Source organism: Panthera tigris, chromosome B3, assembly GCF_018350195.1.
Source record: "Panthera tigris isolate Pti1 chromosome B3, P.tigris_Pti1_mat1.1, whole genome shotgun sequence".
In the NCBI taxonomy this organism is placed as follows: Eukaryota; Metazoa; Chordata; class Mammalia; order Carnivora; family Felidae; genus Panthera; species Panthera tigris.
In genome coordinates this window covers 13204996-13219135 of record NC_056665.1, presented here as the reverse complement: position 1 = coordinate 13219135, position 14140 = coordinate 13204996, and the positions used below count along the sequence as shown (strand labels likewise).

The window sequence follows — 14140 nt, the reverse complement described above, 5'->3', positions numbered from 1 at the left end:
GAATTAACGTAGGGAATTTGAGGGCATGGAATTTGAGCCATATTTTAACTGACTATTGCTGTCACTATAAGCATTCAGCACAAGTGTTCTTATAAACAGTGGTGGAAATGAGATGAATAAGTCATGGGGGGAAACACAGCCATTCCACTTTACAAGGGAGAGGTCACCTTCCTTCCCAAAGTCACTCCACCTCTCGGATTGAATAGGTTTTAAACAGAAAGATGGTTTTCCTGGCCAGTGGCTAAGAGGAAGGGGGTGCCCCATAAAGACCTGATTTCCTTCCTAAACGGTGTCCAAACAGGATTCTGAGCTTCCTCTTTTATCCACAGTCTCACTTAATAAATTGTGGGTGTTAAAGTTGAAAGAAATAAATACAAAAACAGCATGACAACTTGCCAACCTGACTTCAGTCCAATTTAGCTGTCCCTCAACCCACCGTCATTGTACTGTTATCTTAAAATTTCCATGATTTCTTAAGGGTTAGGAAAGGTCAACAGAAGAACTTGAGGTATCAGTAGAAAAAAAATATATATATATTATAGTAATTTTATTTGGTTTTGATTTTTTGGTAAATGATCTTTTCCTCTTTTTCAATGTCCTAGTATTGTGTCAGCAAAAACACAGAATCCACCCCAGGACGTTAAATCAGTTATTAAAGCTAGAGATATAATTAAAGCTATTCATGTTGGGCACTTTCACATAATATTATCTTACGATATGTCAATTGCAAGTTTATGCATTTGTAAAACGTTTGAAAAATTACAGAAAAAAACAAAAGCCCCTTTGAATTTCTACAAATACCACAATTCCTTTCCCCGGATGGAAATTAGATAGGAATTTGGCATGTAGCCTTCCTAAATTTCTATTGAGGATTTATTATTCATAAATACATCCTTTAAAAAAGTCAGTAAATTTTTTTGCCTGTGGGAAATAGCATTTTTCAACTTCACTGTGCATCTACGATATGACTTGATAATCTGTACATATACAGATCTGCCTCATTTCTTTAAACTGCTATATAATATTCGGATATGAACCTATTAATTCTCCTACTGATGAACACTTGGTTGATTCCAATTTTTCAGTCTGTCTGCTATAAGGAGTATCTTTTGGGAAAAGAGAAAGACTAAGGGAAAGAGGAAATATCCGATTTTGAATTGGGGTATGTTTTAAGTTAACAGCAGGTCAATGTAGTTGAATACTTAGTATTATAATTAAACACCGAAATAGTACCCAAAGGGACTATTTTTAAAATATTTTGATTTTTCACAGTCTTAATATATAATTTAACTTCCAACACAAGAACACAGGACAAAAAGTTCTAGAACATCTCAACTTGCCAAACTGCTGTATGAAAGCATCTTTACAACAGGAAAGGGAAGCTAGCCATATTTTTCCTGTCGAGAATTATGTTTACCATTTATACTTAGAACTCAGAAAATCATTTCTGTCAGTTTATAATTCTAAAACCTTTATTAAATGGTAGAACAATTAAAACGCAGCCAAAAGTAAACTTAGAGCAGAGAATCTATATATGCTTTTGTCTCTAGATATGAGATAGTCACTTAAATTAAGATCTAAACTTAATTTTTAGATGTCTATCAAGGCAAAAAAGGATGATACGGTTTTCGTTTTATGACAAAAGGAGGTCTCTAAGTTCATGTGGAGAGTCTTCCTGGGTTGACATCTGAGATGATTTAATGTCACTGGAAGATAAGGGTCTTTGGGTAAAATAACAGATCATGTCTTTAACCTGTTATGAGATGATTCTTCCAAATGACTTATACACATTTTGCATACTCACCTTCTCGTAGGTAAAAAGCACAGATATTAGGCAATCATTTGGGGAAGGCATCTCTACAGAACAGTAATATGGATTTAATCTTTTTTTTTTTTTAATGTTTATTTACTTTTGAGAGAAAGAGAGAGAGAGAGAGGGTGGGAACAAGGGAGGGGCAGAGAGAGAGGGAGACACAGAATCTGAAGCAGGTTCCAGGCTCCAAGCTGTCAGCACAGAGCCCAACATGGGGCCTGAACCTACGAACCATGAGATCATGACCTGAGCCAAAGTCGGACGCTTAACTGACTGAGCCGCCCAGGCTTCCCAATATGGATTTAATATAATTAGAAATATGACTTCAACAATCAGGGAAATGGGCATGTTCATGTCCTTTTATTAAAAAAAAAAAAAGAAAGAAAGAAAAGAAAAAAAAAACATGATCTATCAGAAAGGTTTTATCAAGCTCATGCTGGGGCGCCTGGGTGGCTCAGTCGGTTGAGCATCCAACTTTGGCTTGGGTCATGATCTCACGGTCGGTGGGTTCAAGCCCTGCATCGGGCTCTGTGCTGACAGCCCAGAGCCTGGAGCCTGCTTTGGATTTTGTGTCTCCCTCTCTCTCTGCACCTCCCCTGCTCACGTGCTCTCTCTCTGTCTCAAAAAGAAATAAAAACATTAAAAAATAAATAAAAAGAAAAAAAGATCATGCTAAGAGTTAATTCCTGGTTAAATTAGCCAGTGAATATAAGAGTATGGGAAGTGTGTTTCTGAGTAATGATTCAGGATTTTGGAGCCAGAGGACAAATTACAGAGAAGATAGTCTGGTTTAGATTTTTACATTAATTTATTTTTGAGGGACAGAGAGACAGAGTACAAGTGGGAAGGGGCAGAGAGAGAAAGAGACAGAATCCAAAGCAGGCTCCAGGCTCTGAGCTGTCAGCACAGAGGCCGACGCGGGGCTCGAACCCACGAACCATGAGATCACGACCTGAGCCGAAGTCGGACGCTTAACTGACTGAGCCACCCAGGTGCCCCCAGTCTGGTTTAGATTTTAATCTGACCTGAAATCATCTTTAAACTATTCGATATATATATTTTTTTATTTAAAAGAGTTAAATTAAATCTTCTTAAACAAGCATTAGCATAGTAAATACGAGTAACTCTTTAAAAGTTGGGTGACAAAACCAAATTTTTAGTCAAAAAGATACTACATTCATTTTTTAGAAAACATTTTTTTTAACCAGCATATAACAGAAGTTGGTATGTGGAACAGGGACCGAAATCTTTTTCTCACCTGGAACTCTCTTTAAAGAATTATGCTTTACTATAAACTTCCTTGATGTGACCGGTTACCAACGAATTCAATAGAAAAGTTAGTCGTAATCAATATGCATGAATAAAACTAACAGTTGGTTTAAGAAAAGGAACGATACAGGGGCGCCTGGGTGGCTCAGTCGGTTGAGCGTCCGACTTCAGCTCAGGTCACGATCTCGCGGTCCGTGAGTTCGAGCCCCGCGTCGGGCTCTGGGCTGACAGCTCGGAGCCTGGAGCCTGCTTCGGATTCTGTGTCTCCCTCTCTCTTCCCCTCCCCGCTCATGCTCTGTCTCTGTCTCAAAAATAAATAAAAACATTAAAAAAAGAAAAGAAAAGGAACGATACATATTTAAGATCAAACTCCAAACTAAGGCGTCATATTGATTCCCCACATTCACCCTCGTGTGAAAAACTGGAAAACATTTGGCTATCAACAATCGTGCCATCATCAGACATTTCTCATTCCGCGCAAAGGGGAAAATACTTTAATGTGACAACATCACAATACAACAGTCGGTCCCAGCGGTTGCACATACAAAATGACTCTTCAATAAAATGGAAGTGGACAGACATGTGGCTGGGCAAGAGGAAAATAAATACATTTTACTAGGTAATGATTCACATTCATATCCCCACTTGGAAGCAGGCCTGTTTCCAATGGCGTGAGTTACAAACCACACAGGAATTAAAAAGCCCACGAGCTCTGACATAGAGTCAACCACCTGCCGGGAGAGATCGCCTTGAATTCATTACCCCAGACCCTCACCACTTATATCCCACCGCTCTCCCTTCCGAGGCCGTCCATCATGCCCCACTACCTGATTCCAAAGCCCAGCTCTGAACTTTGGAAACGGCAGAAAACTTCGGCGTGCCCAGCATTTTTCAATTCCTCTCTAAAATATCAGCTATCTTGGGGCACCTGGGTGGTTCGGTCAATTAAGCGTCTCACTCTGGATTTCGACTCAGGTCACGCTCTCATGGTTCGTGGGATTGAGCCCCATGTGGGGCTCTGTGCTAACAGCGTGGAGCCTGCTTGGGATTCTCTCTCTCCCTCTCCCTCTGCCCCTCCTCCTCCTCCTCCTCTCTGTCTCTCTCAAAATAAATAAATAAGCATTTAAAAAAATAAAATAGAAGCTATCTTATAAAAGTAACATACATTAATTATAAGAATTGTGTAAAATTTATAAAGATGGTTTAAAAGAAGAAAACATCACGTTTATATTTATTTCTTTTTTAACATCTCTAGTTTTCACTAGACAGTTGTATTTACTCATCTTATGAAAATGGGATCTTAGTGTATTGGATAAAATGTAAAACTTCAGAGGCAGATGTATGGAGATTAAATTCTGACCTTGCCTCAGATTGGCTGAATAACTTTGGACAAGTTACAAAACTCCTCTATTTTCAAGTTTCCTAATCTGTAAAATGGGAATGCAAAATTATCCAGATCTCAGAGGCTGTTATGAAATAATGGGCAGAAGGCAATGAAAAACAAGGACAAGGACACAGAAACTGCTTATTAAAAATTTACACCTATTTTTTTTGTCTTATATTAATTTGTATATTTTTAAATCACTTGTCTCTTTTTTTAATTTTTTTTAACGTTTATTTATTTTTGAGACAGAGAGAGACAGAGCATGAACAGGGGAGGGGCAGAGAGAGAGGGAGACACAGAATCCGAAACAGGCTCCAGGCTCTGAGCTGTCAGCACAGAGCCCGACGCGGGGCTCGAACTCACGGACCGTGAGATCATGGCCTGAGCCGAAGTCGGACGCTTAACCGACCAAGCCACCCAGGCGCCCCAGACCGTCTCCAATCTTTCACTGTAAACACTGTGATGATTTTACACATGGCCACCTTTGTGCATCCATGATGCATTCCCAAAAACAAATTCCTAGAAGTGGAACCGCTGAGTCATAGCACATACCTATTTTTTGTGGTTTTGGCCAAGTATTGTCAATTAGCCCTTCTCAGATTCTGTATTAATTTACACTCCTAGCCTCAGCGAATAAGCCTATCTCTATTTCCTTGCAACTTGGCCAACTGCAGGAATTTTTATTTAATATACAGCAATTTCCGAGGAATGAAATGTCCTCAGGTTGTTTTAATATGTGGGTGTTTTTTTTCTTTTTTTTAACAACTAATGAGCCTGAACATTTTCTTTCATATGTTTATTAACAGTGGACAGTGCTAAGGCTGTGAAGCTAGATTTAGATTCAATTCCCCTTTCCGGCATTTAGCATCTGTGTGGCCATGGGTATAAATACCTAGAATATAGATGCTCAGAGACTGTGTATATTAAATTTTAATCCATTTTGTCTAAGTGCCTTCTACCAGGCTTGTACCGAGTGATGGTTCTGTCCCACTGCGTTTGAGAGAGTCCTTTTTCTACTCTTAATAACCCCCGGAAATGAAAAATCTTTACCCTATTTGTTAATCCCACTGCTAAACTAATTTGATCATTTACATCACTGAAACAAGGGCGATGAAGAGGATAGATTATACTTGGAAGCACATATGGTGTGCTCCTGTACTCACTATATATATTCACCAAACCGCTGAAATCCTCACCACAGACCTCCGAGGCAGGCAGAATCGCCTTCATGTCATCTCGGAGAACACGGAGACGGAGAGGTTAAGTACCTTGTCAAAGATCACACAGCCGATGAGGGGGACAAGACTGGGTGCCAACCCAGGTGGTCTGGTGCCGCCATCTGTACTTTTAAGGACCACGACCATTACTGAATAAAGCACACACCTTTCTGTGCCTATGAGCTGTTTGGATTTGCACCTGTTTGAATCAACTTTTCCCCTAGACTGACTGTCCCTTCCTCATAGATGAAAAAACGATCGCGTTCTATGTTAGTGACATTATCCATCTGTTTCTATGTGGCACTATGGCAACATTTGTTTCACCATATTGACCTCTTAGGATTTGTTTTCCTTTAGCGTTCCTGGTTTTCTTACAGAAGACTTCCCCGTTTTATTAGCAGTTTTATTTACGGAGTTTATTCCAAGTATTTGACCTTTAATTCATGGTAAAATAGTTATTGTGTTCAGTGTAACACACGGATGCATTTTTCCCTGATGAGTAAGCAACTGACTTTCCCAGAATCAATTATATGGTGATCACTTCGTTTATCCCTTTCCTCAGTGACTTCATCTTTCAGGTTTATTATATATACAGTGATCTCCAATTGTTTTGTCTTTTTTCATGCTTTTAGTACAGTTCTAGAACTTTCTCACATAGGTCTTAAGCATTATAATTGGTTTTTTTTGTTTGTTTGTTTCCTGCTATTAAACCCTTTGGTGCTTTAAGTTTTTAAAATGTTTTCCTATTGGGTAAAGCTACTCTTTTTTTTTTTTTTTTCTTAATTTTGATCCTGGTTATACCTTTACTGACCTTTGTTTATTCCAAAATGCTACTTACTAATTTTCTTTATACTTATTTATATATATAATGTGATATTATCAGATAGATAATATGGTTTCCTTCATTAAAATATAATTTTTCTTGTATTTTTACATTGGCTGGATCTGACATAAAAAACTTAATGTTAATTTTGTCAGTATAGAAGTTCATTAAATTCAGAATATCTCTGGTCTCTCAATAATAAGTCTGATGTTTGTGATACTTCTGATACATCAAATCAATTACTTATTCATTAAACTTTTTTTTCATAAATCAAGAACAGATGTTAAATTTTATCAAGTGTTCCTTTGGCATCTATTGAAGTTTTTTTTTTCTCCATTAATACATTAATAATATAAATTACACAATTATGTTTCCTAATGTGCTAAGTCTCACTGGTCTTCCATGAAAGGCGTAGGATTTCTTTTTTGCTATTGTTAACTCTGTGTTTTTTTAATATCAGAATTCTTCTAGTCTCAAGGAATAAATTCACAAATTTTCCATTTTCCTTTATGTCCCTAGTACATTTCAGTAATGTAAGAATGCCAGTGCCCTTACAGTTTAAAAGAAAAAAATTGCTCTTTAAACAATATGAATCTGTTATTTTCTTATTGGGAGGAGAAGACTGGAGGACACAGGGAGAAAAGAGAATTCTTTGATGATTTTTTTCCCAATATTTCCATAATTAAATTGTTTCACTGTACAATGTGTTCAATACCTGATATTCAGGTTTCTCTAATTATATTTTAAACATAATTTTTCACTCTATTTTTTTTTGCACTTAATTTTTCCAAATGGGGAGCTGTATTATATTTATAGTAATCGGGCCGCCTGGGTGGCTCAGTCACTTGAGCATCCGACTTTGGCTCAGGCCATGATCTCGCAGTTCACGAGTTCAAGCCCCGCATCGGGCTCTGTGCTGACAGCTCGGAGCCCGGAGCCTGCTTCGGATTCTGTGTCTCCCTCTCTGTCTGCCCCTCCCCTGCTCGTGCTCTGTCCTTCTCTGTCTCTTAAAAAAATAAAATAAGACGTTAAAAAAATTTAAAAACCAGCAAAACCAACCTTTAAAAAAATACTTATAGTAATCTGGGGAGATCTCACACCTCTACAACATCCACATTCTCTCAAGATATGTCCGTGTGTATATTTATTCAAGTTTTCTTCCGTGTTCTTCAGCAAAATTTAGTTACGCTCTTCATAGCAATCCCTATATCTCTCGTTTCCTTAGTCTTAGTAATATATGCTTTCCTTTTTTTCATTAGGTTCGTAAGCAGCTTCTCCATTTCATCGGATTTTGAAGAAACGAATGCTTGGATCTATCAGATATACTGTTTACATATTTTCTACATTACTGCTCTTTTTTCTAATCTTCCCAAACTCCTATTTAATTTTATTTATTTTAGTTTACCCTTTGTTATGATGCTTGATTGATTTTCAACCTTTGCTGTTTAATTATGAAAACATTTAAGGTAAGGATTTCCTCTGAGTCATACTTTTGGCCCTTACCCACAGTTTGTATGTAGAGTATTCCATTGCTAATTTCTAAAAAGTCTGTAACCTGTACTTTTGATTATCTACCTTCGCTACTTGGGATTTTTTTTCCCACCAAATGTTTTGATGCTTGTTTCATTTTTGCTATTAACATATCTGCCCAACACTGTGACCACCATATCATTTCTTCCTTTTTTGGAATCTACCGAGGCAGTTGTGAGCCCACAACATGACTAATATTTAAACACATTAAATAGGTATTTGAGCAGAATATTTATATATTTATGTGTGTCGATGCATATATATTAGATTAAGCTTATTGCTTATTCCCTAAAATTTGAGAATCACTGTTTCAGGATGCCTAAAACTCATCTAAGAACTTGCTAAAAAAAAAAAAAAAATAGATTCCAGGGTCTCAACCCTAGAAATTTAGTAGCTTTGGGATGGTGTGCAGGAACTTTAGCTATTAGCATTGGCTTTGTGGAACTTGGAATTTCAAACATCTGGGCCTTCAAAACACATCACATTACAGCCTTATTTATTTTTTTGTGTCTGATATTTTTAAAACTGCACAGATGATATAATCATTTTGTGTTTCTCAGTTGGTAATTTTTTTTTCTTACAGTTCAGATATTTTTTAACATACATACATACTTCTGTGGGAAATTATTCACATAACGATTCATGTCTGCCTTATGTTTATTGGTAATGAAATCGTTTGGGGACCCATAAAATAATCTCCTCTGTATGTTTCTGAGTTACCACTTATTTACATGTACGTGTTATACTTTTGCTCACCCATTTCTGTTTTACCACATGTGGCCCGTCTCAAAGACGCAGTAGCTAAACTGTATGCATCTACTCATTGTAACAGGTTTTTCTATTTAAAGAAAAGTTTAACCCATTCAGCATTTACCATCACGTATAGTATGCTCAGATTTATACTTGCTATACTCTTGTTCCAAGACATCAGGGGAATCCCACAAGGCATTATTCTTACTCCCTTAGCTTGTCCGTCCTAATCAAATACCACCCACCTTATATACTACATAATGGTTCACGAGGATTCCAGCACATTAAAGGTATCCTCTCCTAGTTTCCAGGGGCAATAAGACAAACTTGCCTTATTTTATCTTTTGAAAAATTTATTTCAAAGGACATATCAGGGTGGAGAGTTGAGTGTTTGTGTTTCAGCCATTTTAGCCCCGCTAAAATTTTCAGGATGTATATAGACATCCATATACATTAATGTGAAGTAAAATATAAATACTATTGGGGTGCCTGGTGGCTCAGTCAGTTAAGCATCCGACTTCGGCCCAGGTCATGATCTCATGGTTCATGAGTTTGAGCCCCTACACTGACACTGCAGAGCCTGCCTGGAATTCTCTCTCTCTCTCTCTCTCTCTCTCTCTCTCTCCCTTCTCTCTCTGTCCTCCTGCACTTGCACTCACTCTCTTTCTCTCTCTCTCAAAATTAATAAATAAACTCTAAAAAATAAATATTCTTTATCTTAACAGCCAACATTTCAGCATTAACTTGAAAAAAAATATGATTGTGTGACTGTGTCCATTACAATCCACAAAACCCATCATAGGTGAAACAGGCAAATACTTAATTGGAAATGCAAATGAAGATGTGTATGGGCATTTATTTGGTACAAGCAATTTCAGAAAATTTGTCCCATAAAACTAATTAAGTGAAGCCGTTGCTGGTGCAGCTCGTTCCCGTGCACATGGATTCACAGAGACTGTCACGGGCCGCACAAAGCCTATGTTTCCTGATCATGAATTCCACTGCATCTGTTGGGATGGCTTGCCCAAGAGGTCTCAAATTTGTATCAAAACGTAGGACCCTCCTCAAATGACAGACGATCTTCTCTTAGATATTAGGAATTAACAATAAATAGACAGATGCTTTTCCTATTTTGCAGGAAGTGGATTTTCTAAGTCTTCCTTCCTACATGGGCCCGTTCCATAATTCTGAAACGCTAACCACAGGTCTGAAGAAAAAGAAATGCTCCTGGAGGAGAAGAACCCAGCTTGATGAGAATCACTTGATTATGGATCGAAATGTTAAATAACTCTAACTGAATCGGATAATGATGAGCAGATAGTGTCTATGCTGGAAATATTTTAAAACTCTAAAATGTGCTTTGTTTTCTAATGCATATTTACTATGTTATTGATTAGAGGATGCTTGGAATAATGTAAAAACGGGCACAGATTAGAAGTCTTCAGATTATAATCCATGCTAATGGCAATTTTCTGTTTTTAATGAGTAAAAAGTTTTCCCTATCTATATAGCCATTCAAAAAGCAGCTATCTGATTTGAGGACCTGAACAAAAATGAAAAATATGGAAGAGTGACCCGCTGGCCTGGATTCTGTGTATCTAAACATATGTACATGATTTGCACAATTCGCCACCATTAACAGATATACTGATTTTAGAACGTGGATTTTTTTTAAATGAGCCCATAGTCAGTCGGCCCATTCACCCTGATTCAAAGACACGGTGACTTCAGAACAGGCTTTTTATTTAACAGGTTGAAATGCACTTAGCACATTATCAACACCAGCCTCCTTGTAAGCCAGCTCAAACGCCCCACTTCCTAAAGTCTTCCTAAACTTAAGTCCATTCCTCCCGCTCTGCGTTTTCTTTTCCTTCTTTTCAGCACTTCGTGTTTCAGGGCTTGTGTGAGCACAGAGGTCAACCCGGTGGCTGCCAGAGGGGAGGGGCGTAGGGGATGGGCAACATGGGTAAAGGGGAGCGTGAGGTCGCGGCTTCCAGGGGTAGAACGAGGAAGTCCTGGGGATGAAAGGTACAGCATAGGGAATACAGCCAATGCTATTGTGACAGCATTGTACGGTGACAGGGGGTGGCATCCCATGCAGGCTGGTTGCATCACCACCCTGCACACTAATACAACATTCTGTGCCAAATATACCTCGATAAAGAAAAAAAGGTATTTGGGGTCTTGTGCATTCATTCCACAGGCATCAGCCAAGATGGGCCAGTCTTCAACTCTGCGTCTCACCCGTCCCACACCCTATGGCACCGAGACCAGTGGCTGCACAAAACACATCCTGGTCATTGCTTTCGGCATGATGTCTATGTAACAGGTACGCACTGTGGAAGTATAACTTCCTCTCAGGACCCCAGGCTCTGACATCAGACTGCCTCAATCAAATCCAGCCCCGACTAATTACCAGCAACAGGATCCTTCCCATACCTCCGTTTCCTCATTTGTCCATAGCAGTAATAGTAATGATAACAACTAATAATAATAAAGCCTGCCACATGAGGTTTTCAGAGAATTAATGATTTAATGTATCATAAATGCACAGCCCAAGACGTGTTAATTAAGCATTATTCAGTAGATATTAAATAAAGGGAAAAACACAGATCTAAATAAATGTTAAAACACATTCTCTGGGGCGCCTGGGTGGCTCAGTTGGTTGAGCATCCGACTTCGGCTCAGGTCATAATCTCACAGTTCGCGGGTTCGAGCCCTGCATCGGGCTCTGCGCTGACAGCTTGGAGCCTGGAGCCTGCTTCAGATTCTGTGTGTCCCTCTGTCTCTCTCTCTGCCCCCCCCTCCCCCCGCTCAGGCTCTGTCTCTTTCTCTCTCAAAAATAAATAAACATATATATATATATATATACACACACACACACACACACACACACACACACACACACACACATATATATTATATAATATATAATTATATATATTTAATATTTAATATTATATAATTTAATTATATAATTAAATATAATTATATTTAATATAATATAATATATATTTATAATATAATATAAATATAATATAATTATAATTATATAATTTAATTATATTTAATTATTATATATATAATTATATATATTATATATTATAATATATATATGTGTGTGTGTATATATATATATATATGTATATATATATATTGTCCAAAACACAAGTTAGAATTACTCAAAAACTGAATGTTTGGTGAATTAACGAACAACTTAAAATTTGCTTGTTACAGATACTGAGGGTTATGGCATTTTTTTCTATCATATCTACCTCTACTGTTTAGGTAGAGCATGAATTTGTTTGGAGAGCGCATGGAACAGGCGGGCCACCCCATATCAGGAGGAGTCAAAATAGATCCACCGTAAGATCCGATCACTTGCCCGATTTGTCAGTCAGACAATCGGAAATGAGTCTGAACTGAAACAGCCACACCGAAGGGCAGCTTCTGAAACGTATTCAACTCAACGCCCCCGGGCCCTTAAGTCCCTCATGAGGACATGGCCCAGGCCACACTGCCTTTACACTTTACGTGGTAGAGAACTGTCAGATCTGGGCTTATTTCTCGGGGTGCCAGAGTCCTTTTATGTCAGAATTAGAGAGTGTAAACCACAGCAAGCCCCCCGCCCCCCACCCCGGCCTGAACCTTCCCTGTGGTTTCCCATCAACACTAGGAAAGAGCCAAAGCCCTTCAAACTTTTAGACTGTCAGAGTCTTACCCCTCTCCTGCGTCACTCTGCCCCTGTGTCCTGTCTTGGTCCACATTTGTGATTCTCCCCCCAGCCTACTCCACTCCATCCACACTGTCCACCGTGATCTTTCTGGAATTGGACAGTCAGGGCACTGCCTTAGAGCCTTTGGATTTGGAAGATTTCCTGCCTGGAAGAGTTCCCCCAGATATTCACACGGCTTTCTTTCTCACCTCCTTAAAGTTCTCATTCAAATGTCCCCCCTGAAGCGAGGCCCTCCCTGGTCGGTCCATGGAAAACTGTGCCCCTTCCCCAAACATATCCACGGAACGTATCCTGCTTTGCTTTCTACATGGCACCTTTTAACCACCTAACATGTTGTCTTGCCTTTTGCTCAATTTGTTTGTTCTGTTTATGGACTCCTGCAACCAAATAGAAGTTCCGGGGGAGAAGATACCTTCACTGAGGTCCTTCTTAGAGCATTACCACCTAACACAATGCCTGGCACAAGCTGAACATTTGATAACTATCCCTCAAACAAATGAATAGACCGTGGGCAGCTTATCGGCAACCAGAAAAAAGTAAAGAGGGTGAGGGGGCTCCTTGCATTTAAACAAAGTCTTTCATAAATCACTCTACTTTGCATCTTGAAGGACGCAGTTTGAAAACTGCATTAAGTTAAGTCAGTGGTTCTCTTTGCCCCTCTTCGGAACAGTTGGCAATGTCTGTAGACATCTTTGATTGTCACAACAGTGACGAGTGGATGGGTGCTCCTGGCATCTAGGGGGTAGAGGTCAGGGATTCTACAATGCACAGGACAGTCCCCTGCAACAGACCACGACCCATCCCAAAATGTCAATGGTACTTAAGGCTGAGAAATCGCAAACCTGATTTAGGCAGAGGTAACTTCTTAGATCTAACCCAACGGCATGGAGACACTGTACATTACGAGGGAGGATGGGAGGGAAGAAAGTTGGTCAATTTGTTGATATCAGAGAAAGACCAATGACACAAAACTTTCACGTGTAAAAGAGAGGGAGGTTAAAAATGACACCATGTAGTGTTTACCCAGCAAGGAATAACACATGTTACTGTGGATTTATCTCTAAAAACAAGAAAGGAGGGGTGCCCGGGTGGCTCACTCAGTTAAGCGTCCGGCTTCGCTCAGGTCATGATCTCGTGGTTCGTGGGTTCCCGTCGGGCTCTGTGTGGACAGCTCAGAGCTGGGAGCCTGCTTCATATTCTGTGTCTCCCTCTCTCTCTGCCCCTCCCCCTGCTTGTACTCTCTCTCTCTCTCAAAAATAAATAAACATTAAAAAAATAAAAATAAATAAAAAACAAGAAAAGAAACGTCTCTGCCCTACCCAAAATAATTGAGAAGAAAAGGAAACTGAATTGTAAAGAAGGGTCTCTGATTCCTGTCCCTTTAGGTCCCTCTAAAATTGGGTCCCAAGCTCTCGTTACATGTATTCCTTCAGGAGTAACTGACAAACTTGTAATAAAAAGAGAGGAAAGTCCCAAATTGCCCTCTCGTCCCTGAGAGTCAGTCTGTTCTACTACCGATGGGTCTGAGCATTTGGCAGGAGCCAAATCTACAAGAGGGCAGCGGCTTCACCCCTTTTCCTAGAGGAACACTGTGGAGAAGAGAATTTGGCGAGAAATG

The 14140-nt window shown here is 39.2% G+C and overlaps 1 protein-coding gene across 12 annotated transcripts in view; it reads right to left on the bottom strand.

The window, feature by feature from the left end:
* The window catches only part of MCTP2 (multiple C2 and transmembrane domain containing 2), a 268029-nt gene that overhangs the window by 109380 nt on the left and 144509 nt on the right, over positions 1–14140 (bottom strand). The window lies entirely within an intron of this gene.